We start from the raw sequence: 9,373 nt of genomic DNA, 5'->3' as shown, positions 1-9,373 counted from the left end.
CCATCGACCGTGTTATATGCTAGTCTAGTTGGCTGCGCATCCACACAGCCCTTTCGACTAGGGACCTTTTAGGACAGTCATCATACAATGCATAGTCCCACAAACAAGTCATGTACTTGCTGATACAAATCATTGATAATGTCCAAGGACTATCTTTATTCATAAACACATAGGAAATATCATCATACATGATTGCCTCTAGGGCATATCTCCAACAATTAACACGGACCATTGATGAGAAAAACAAATTACAAGATGCAAACACCAAGCAAGCCGAAGAGCTAAAGGACATACGAGCCCAACTGTCGGATGCCTTGAAGGAGAACCGAAAACTGAAGGGCGACATATTTAGTATGTCCCTGAACCTAACTTTCGTAAGATCCCCTGATGGAAAAAATTACGAGATTTATGCCTGTAGATTTGTTAACTGGGCGGCCCAAAGGAGAAGTCTCCGGATTCTAAGGCGACGTGCTGCAAGAGCTGTCCAAGGTGCATGAGGAAGCTCGGAAAGCCATGAGGAATATGGCGAAGGCTTTATGGCCATCTGATTCTCCTCCAGGAATGATGGGGGAGCTCGCAGAGTTATTCAAGGGAGCTCGCCTTCGTTTTGATCTGTGGAAGGCATCAGCATGTCGAGAAGGTGCACGGGAGGCCTGGGCCATGGTGAAAACGCAGTATACCAGACTTGATCCGAACCATATGGCCCGGGTCGGACCTCGGGGACCAAACGGACAAGAAATTCTGGTTAGCTTGGTGTACGACCAAGTAAAGATAGCCGCCAAATTTTCATAGCATGATTGTAAACTAGACATCCTGATAGATGGCATAGATAAAGAGTAGGCGTGTAATTTTACGTGACAATGCACTTTATCAGCAAAACTTATCTCCGGTCGAACTATAAAAGATTGTCATAGCAGACTTTCCGCTTCAGCCTCCAAAACCCAAGGGTGGAGTGTTTCGAATACTATATTGGTAGAAAACACCAAGTATGTTTGGAAACCAGGCGATCCAGTCATAATGCTTGAACAGACAAGCTATATCCGGGGAGTTATGTTATATTACTTTTAAATGTAAGAAACATCTTCCAGGAAGAATAGATCCGTTAAGGGTTCCTCTACCTGGGTCGGCATGCATGTAGGCCTGACTAGGTTGTGAAGTGAAAGAATCACAGGCGTCTTTGCATTTTTTTGTTAGTTTATAATGCTACGAAGGTAGTTCGTCATTTGTCTGCCGTCTAGTTATTCCCTTAAGAATGCTAGCTTTCAGCTTCACCCGTCTAAGGTACATGTCCGGATGACCCGGTTGTAACAATCGCAGAGGTGCTCCCTTTATGCCCTAGCCAAACAATCGGGAACGTAGGGCATAAGCACAGGAGCCAGGCAACCCAGCTTGGCAAAAACTTAAGTCATAGAGGTGCATATAATGGCGAAGACAAGACGTATATGAGTAAGCAATACACATATATATGGTGAGCCTTATGCTCGAGATAACAAAGAGCTTCTGTTTGAAGGAAGCCCCCAGTTATAGTGGGGTGTGTACATTTAAAGATGTATTCCCCGTAACTGTGCGGCTTACCCGAACACATTCTAGAAATCATAAAATAAACGAAAAGAAGAGAGAAAAAAAGAGAAAAAGGTAACGAACAATGTGTCCGTACTTTAGGCATAGAATCTTCGGAGTCTGGCAGTGTTCCATGGGTTTGGCTCTAAGCGATTGTTCAATGCATTACGAAGGCGATAGGCTCCTCCAGTGAGAACTTCATCTATAATGAAGGGACCCTCTAATTTGGGCTTGAGCTTGTCCTTTTTCTTCTCTTGTAGGCGTAGAACGAGTTCACCGAAATTATAAGTCTTGGCCCGCACTTCTCTGCTTTGGTATCTTTGAGCTTGTTGTTGGTAGAATGCGGAACGAGCTCTTGCGACATCGCGCTCCTCCTCCAGGCCATCTAAGTCATCTTCCCGATCGAGCTCGGCCTCTCTCTCTCTCTCTTCGTACATGCGCACTCAAGGTGAGTCATGAATAATATCGTTGGGCAAGACGGCCTCTGCGCCATACACCATGAAGAATGGTGTGTATCCGGTCGTGAGATTGGGTGTGGTCTGAAGCCCCCAGAGTATGGAGTCGAGCTCCTCAACCCAGTGTCTATCTGACTCCTTTAAGGATCACACTAGTCTAGGTTTAATGCCGCTCATTATCAGGCCATTGGCCTGCTCGACTTGACCGTTTGTTTGAGGGTGATATACAGAGGCGTAATCGAGTTTAATGCCCAGATTAGCACACCAAGTTTTAACCTCGTCGGCTGTGCAGTTAGAGACATTGTTGGTAATAATATTGTGTGGGACACCATAACGGTGTAGGACGCTGGATATAAAGTCTATCACCGGTCCAGCTTCAGGCGTTTTAACTGATTTGGCATGTATCCACTTAGTGAATTTATCTACCATAACCAGCAAGTATTTTTTTTTCTTATGGCTTCCCCCTTTAAGGCGTCTGACCATGTCCAGCCCCCAAACCGCGAAAGGCCAAGTAATGGGGATTGTTCGTAGGGCAGTGGGCGGCATATGGCTTCGATTGGCAAAAGGCTGGCATCCGACGCAGCGTTGTACAAGGTCTTGCGCGTCTGCTCGGGCCGTGGGCCAAAAGAAACTTGTACGGAAGGCCTTACTTACAAGGGCCCGAGCTGCGGCATGGTGGCCGCCAAGACCAGCGTGTATTTTGGCCAAGAGTTGCCACCCCTCCTCTTCGGAGATACAACTTTGAAGGACTCCGATAGTGCTTTTCTTGTAGAGCTCTCCTTCATGAACCTTGTAGGCTTTCAAACGTCGAACGATGCAACGAGCCTCATTCTCGTCCTAAGGGAGCTCCCGCCTATTAAGGTTGGCCAGGAAGGGTTTGGTCCATGGGGCGATCACCGCCATAATTACATGTGCGGAAGGTGTTGGATCTGTGCCCGAGCCCCCGATGATGTTCGAATCGTGTTCAGCATCCCGGGGTGTGATCAACGACGGACTAGTATTTCCGCTCTCGTCCTGCCATACCAAGGATGGCTTGAAGATCCTTTCCGCGAAGGTGTTAGGCGGGACGGGGTCGCGTTTAGCGCCCATTCGAGCAAGGATGTCCGCTGCTTGGTTACTATCTCGGGCCACGTGATGAAACTCGAGCCCCTCGAACCGAGCTGATATTTTGAGCACAGCATTGCAGTAAGCTGCCATCTTTGGATCTTTTGCATTGAATTCTCCGTTTATTTGGGATATTGCGAGGTTTGAATCCCCGCGCACCTCGAGGCATTGTATGCCCATAGAAACAACCATCCGGAGACCATGCAATAGGGCCTCATATTCGGCTGCGTTATTAGAGTCTGTATACATGATTTGCAATACGTAACGGACTGTGTACCCTATAGGGGATGTTAAGATGACACCAGCCCCCAATCCGGCTAACATTTTAGAGTCGTCGAAGTACATTACCTAGTTGGAGTATGTACCGTATTCTTTGGGGAGTTCGGCTTCTGTCCATTCGGCGACGAAGTCGGCCAACACCTGAGATTTAATAGCCCGGCGTGGTTTGTACGTTATTTCGAATGATAGGAGCTCGATGGCCCATTTTTCAATGTGGCCGGTGGCGTCTCGATTATTTATGATATCATTGAGTGGTACCTCAGAGGCCACTGTGATCGAGCACTCTTGAAAGTAGTGTCTCAGCTTCTGAGATGCCATGAAAATTGCATACGCTATCTTTTGATAGTGCAGGTACCGGGATTTACATGGTGTGAGAACCGCCGATACGTAGTATACGGGTTTTTGGAGTGGGAATTTATGTCTCTCTTCCTCTCGTTCAACGACGAGTACTGCGCTCACCACCTGGTGAGTTGCAGATATGTATAGTAGCATGGGTTTGCCGATGTTAGGCGCGGCAAGGACTGGGTTGTTTGCTAGTAGAGCTTTTATTTCTTCCAACCCGGCTGTTGCCGTGTCCGTCCACTCAAAGTGGTTGGTACGTCGAAGCAAGCGATATAGCGGCACCGCCTTCTATCCTAATCTGGAGATAAAGCGGCTCAAGGCTGCCACGCACCCAGCTAGTTTTTGGACCTGCTTTAGGTCTGTTGGAATTGCCAATTGTGACAAGGCTCGTACTTTGGCCGGGTTTGCCTCGATTCCTCTATTGGAAACGATGAACCCGAGCAACTTTTCGGCCGGAACGCCGAAAACGCATTTTTTTGGATTGAGCCGTATGTCACATGTTCGGAGGTTGTCGAATGTAAGCCGTAAATCTTCCACCAACGATTCAACATGTTTAGTTTTGATGACTACATCATCTACGTATGCCTCCACCGTCTTGCCAATTTGTTTTCCAGGCATGTTTGAATCATGCGTTGGTAGGTGGCACCGGCGTTTTTGAGTCCGAAAGGCATAGTGTTGAAGCAAAAAAGGCCCATACGGGGTGATGAATGCCGTGGCGGCTTGATCGGATTCCTTCATCTTAATTTGGTGGTATCCGGAGTATGCATCGAGGAAACATAATGAATCATGTCCAGCGGTTGCATTGATGATCTGTTCAATGCGGGGTAGTGGGAAGGGGTCCTTAGGGTAGGCTTTATTAAGATCTTTGAAATCGACACAAAGGTGCTAGGATTTGTCCTTCTTTGGCACAATGACCAGGTTTGCTAGCCAATCCGGGTGTTTTATCTCTCGAATAAACCCGGCTTCAAGTAGTTTGGCTAGGTCCTCGCCCATAGCTTGTCTCTTGGGTTCAGAAAATCGCCGAAGCATCTGCTTGACTGGCTTGAACCCCTTTATTATGTTGAGGCTGCGTTTGGCCAGTCTGCGTGGGATTCCTGGCATATCCGAAGGGTGCGAGGCGAAGATGTCCCAATTCTCGCGCAGGAATGCTCTTAGAGCGGCGTCGACCGTCGGATCCAGCTGTGCTCCGATGGCTGTTGTTTTATTAGGATCCATCGGGTGGACTTGGAATTTGACTATTTCGTCTACTGGCTTGAAAGAAGTGGATTTAGGCCTCTTATCGAGAATTACGTTGTCTCTATCCACTGAGGAGCGCAGAGCAGTGAGCTCCTCAGCCGCGAGGGCTTCGGATAGTGCCTCGAGGGCCAGGGATGCGGTTTTGTTTTTGGCACAGAGTGCTATGTTCGGATCACTAGCGATAGTGATGACTCCGTTGGGCCTAGGCATTTTGAGCTTCATGTACCCGTAATGAGGTATAGCTTGAAAGCGTGTGAATGCGTCTCGCCCCAACAGGGCATGATATCCGCCTTTGAAAGGTGCCACCTAGAAGATTAACTCTTCGGACGTGTAGTTCTCAAGCGTGCCGAATACTACATCAAGTATAATTTTTCCCGAACATCGTGCTCCTTGACTGGGAATAATGCCTCGAAAGGTTGTGTTGCTCTGCTCGATGCGGTTCTTGTCCATTTGCATTTTGTCAAGCGTGTCCTCATAAATGAGGTTTAATCCGCTACCACCATCCATGAGCACTTTAGTTAGCCGAAAGCCATCCACAATTGGGTTCAGAACTAGAGCGGCTGGTGCTCGGACTGATTGGGCCCGTGGTTTGTCAGTAGCGTTGAAGGTTATCGCCATGTCGTTCCAAGGATTGACTGTGGCTACTTGGTTGACTTCGGCGAGGTCGCGGAGTGCCCTTTTGCGCCGATTGTTTGACGAAAAGGTCTCGAAGACCGTAAGCACATTGAGATTGTTATCCTCTAGGGAGTACTTGTCTAGGGTAGTGTTGGTGAGGATGGCTTCACCACTCTTAGCCACCTGCCGGAGTATCCAACATGCCCGAAGGCTATGTGTTGGTTCGGATGTTGGCATCGTGTGTATCTGACAAGGCTTGTCGAGCCATTCATGAAGGACAGTTATATGTCCCGTTAAGGGCTTGATTTTCTTATCCGTGTAGTGATGATCAGGTGCCCTGTGAGGGTGCATCCTTTTTGCTCGACCGATGGGTGGCTTAAAGGCCGGTGGTTCCCACCGAGCTGTCCGGGCATTCCAGGCACTTTCCATTGCGCAGTACTTCTGTACTATGTGTGCCAAATCTGCAAAGTGCAGTATACGACGTCGGTTGAGGGCATTGAGGATCCCTTCATCCGTACAGTTGTGGCAAAAGACTGATACCGCATCGGCGTCGCAGCAATCTTTACTCTTGTTTTTAACAAGTAGGAATCTAGCCCAAAAGTGATGGACTATTTCCCGAGGTTGCTGTTATACATACATTAAGTCGCATATGTCCGGGGGACCGGAATTGCTTCGAGAGTATTGCTTCTGGTGGGTGGGTGGGCTTAAATCCAAGCCCTAGCCCACTGTGGAATCCGAAATTTGAAAGATTTCTGAGGTTACCGGCCCAGGATCCGGAGTGTCCTGGGAATTTTTAGGCTCAACGCATGTTTCTATGTTCGGGGGACGAAAGGTCTGTTTCCAAAGATGGGTATCCGACTCGTAGGGATCGGAGATCCGAACATAGTTTGTTCTTAGCATAGGAGGAGATGCATCCTCAACTCGCTCTTCCACAACTGTTACCAGGTGGGTAACGGGTGGGGACCTGATTTCCCTCTGATCGGTTTTAAGCTCGATCAGATCATAGTCTATTGCGACCCCCGGGGCGGCGATGCGATCTAGCAATTCATTCAAGGATGAGATATCTGCCGGATCCATCCTATCGGCGTTTCGGGGTCAATGCGGAGATGATTTTTGGCGATCTAAGAGGCCGCCTTAGGCTTAATGGCCGGGCGGATGCCCATGGTAAAACTGCCGAGCTAGAGGATCTGCCCAGGAGCTAGGGCCCTTCTAGAGGTGATTTTGTTGTTGATGACAAGGAGATCCATCGATCCTTCTATCGACAATACAGAGGAACTCTCAATGAATGCACCAATGTCGGTGTCAAAACCGGCCGAACTCGGGTAGGGGGTCCCGAACTGTGTGTCTGAGGATCGAAGGTAACAGGAGGCAGGGGACACGATGTTTACCCAGGTTCGGGCCCTCTTGATGGAGGTAATACCCTACGTCCTGCTTGATTGTCTTTAATGAGTATAGGGGTTACAAGAGTTGATCTACCTCAAGATCGTAATGGCTAAACCCTAGATGTCTAGCATGTATGAATTCTGATCGCCTCTACGGACTAAACCCACTGGTTTATATAGACACCGGAGGGACCTAGGGTTATATAGAGTCGGTTTACAGAGAAAGGAATCTTCACATCCGAACGCCAAGCTTGCCATCCACGCAAAGGAGAGTCCCTCCGGACACGGGGGAAGGCCTTCTATCTTGTATCTTCATGGCCCATCAGTCCGGCCCATGCAACATAGCTCGGACACCCGAGGACCCCATAATCCAGGACTCCCTCATCGTACTAAGTAAAATAAGATGCATAAAAGGATTAACATCACATGCAAATCATAAGTGACATGATATGGCCATAAACTCGTGCTTTTGATCTACATCTCCAAAGCACCGGCATGATCTCCATCATCACCGGCATGACACCATGATCTCCATCATTATGATCTTCATCATCATGTTGCCATCGGGGTTGTCACACCAACCATGCTTCTACTACTATTGCTACTGCTTAGTGATAAAGTAAAGCATTACATAGTGCTTAATGATTGACACGCAAGTCATACAATAATTAAAGACAACCCTATGTCTCCTGCCGGTTGCCGTATGCATCGACATGTAAGTCGATATAAACTATTACAAACATGATCATCTCATACATCAAATATATTTCATCATGTCTTTGGCCATATATATCACAACATACCCTGCAAAAACAAGTTAGATGTCCTCTAATTGTTGTTGCATGTTTTACGTGACTGCTATGGGTATCTAGCAAGAACGATTCTTACCTACGCAAAGCCAACGATGATATGCAAGTTGCTATCTAACCTTCTACAAGGACTGCCTTTGTCGAATCCGATTCAACTAAGGTGGGAGAGACAGACACCCGCCAGCCATCTTTATGCAACAAAGTCACATGTCTGTCGATAGAACCGGTCTCATGTACGTGGACATGTAAAGTTGGTCCGGGCCGCTTCATCCCACAATACCGCTGAATCAAGAAAAGACCAAGGAAGGAAGCGATCTGAATATCAACGCCCACAAACTCCTTTGTGTTCTACTCGTGATGTCATCTACGCATAGACCTAGCTCATGATGCCACTGTTGGAGAACGTTGCATGGGAAATAAAAAAATTCCAACGCTCACCAAGATCCAATCTAGGAGATGACCATCTACAAGAGGAGATATTGGATCTACATACCCTTGTAGATCGCTAAGTGGAAGCTTTAAGAAACACGGTTGATGTAGTCGAACGTCTTCGCGATCCAATCACGATCCGTCCCGCGACCTCCCGATCCAAGTGCCGAACGGACGGCACCTCCGCGTTCAACACACGTACGGCTTGATGATGCCTTCACCTCCTTGATCCAATGAGCGATGGTGAAGTAGTAGCTCAAGTCCTCCGGCAGCACGACGGCGTGGTGGCGGTGGTGGTGGCGGAATCTCAGCAGAGCTTCGCTAAGCACTACGGAGAGGAAGAGGGATGCGAGGGAGAGGAGAGGCAGCGTCGTGGCATGGAGATGTGCTCAAGGGGGTGCGGATGCCCTCTCTCTACCTCTCTATATATAGGGGAAGGGAGGAGGGGGTGGCGCCCCTAGGGTTACCCCTAGGGGGCGGCGGCCAGGGTAGATGGGATCTCCCCTAGGGTGACTTGCCCCCCAAGCCGGGAGGTGGGAAGCCCTAGGGGGCACCCCCAACCCTCCTGGTTATGTGAGATGGGGTGAGGGGGTGCTCAGCCCTTAGTGGGCTGGTTTGCCCCCTCCCCTTGGCCCATGGGGCCCCCCAACACTTGTCGGGGCCCCTCGAAACCCCTTTTGGTGATGCTGGTCATCACCTGGTACCCCGGAACAATTTCGGACTCCAATACCCTTCGTCCAATATATCAATCTTCACCTCCGGACCATTCCGGAGTTCCTCGTCATGTCCGGGATCTCATCCGGGACTCTGAACAACCTTCGGTATCCACCATAATGACTCAGCTATACTTATATCATCACCAAACGTTAAGTGTCTAGACCCTGCGGGGTCGAGAATTATGTAGACATGACCGAGACACCTCTACGGTCAATAAACAATAGCGGGACCTGGATGCCCATATTGGTTCCTACATATTCTACGAAGATCTTATTGGTCGAACCTCGGTGTCAAGGATTCAGCTAATCCCATATGCAGTTCCCTTTGTCTATCGGTATGTTACTTGCCCGAGATTCGATCGTCGATATCTCCATACCTAGTTCAATCTCGTTACCGGCAAGTCTCTTTACTCGTTCCGTAATACAAGATCTCGTGGCTAACTCAT

The sequence above is a fragment of the Triticum urartu genome, chromosome 5A (assembly GCF_056163025.1).
Source record: "Triticum urartu cultivar PI428250 chromosome 5A, HENAU_Tu73, whole genome shotgun sequence".
Taxonomy (NCBI): domain Eukaryota; kingdom Viridiplantae; phylum Streptophyta; class Magnoliopsida; order Poales; family Poaceae; genus Triticum; species Triticum urartu.
Note: the sequence above shows the minus strand (reverse complement) of the source record.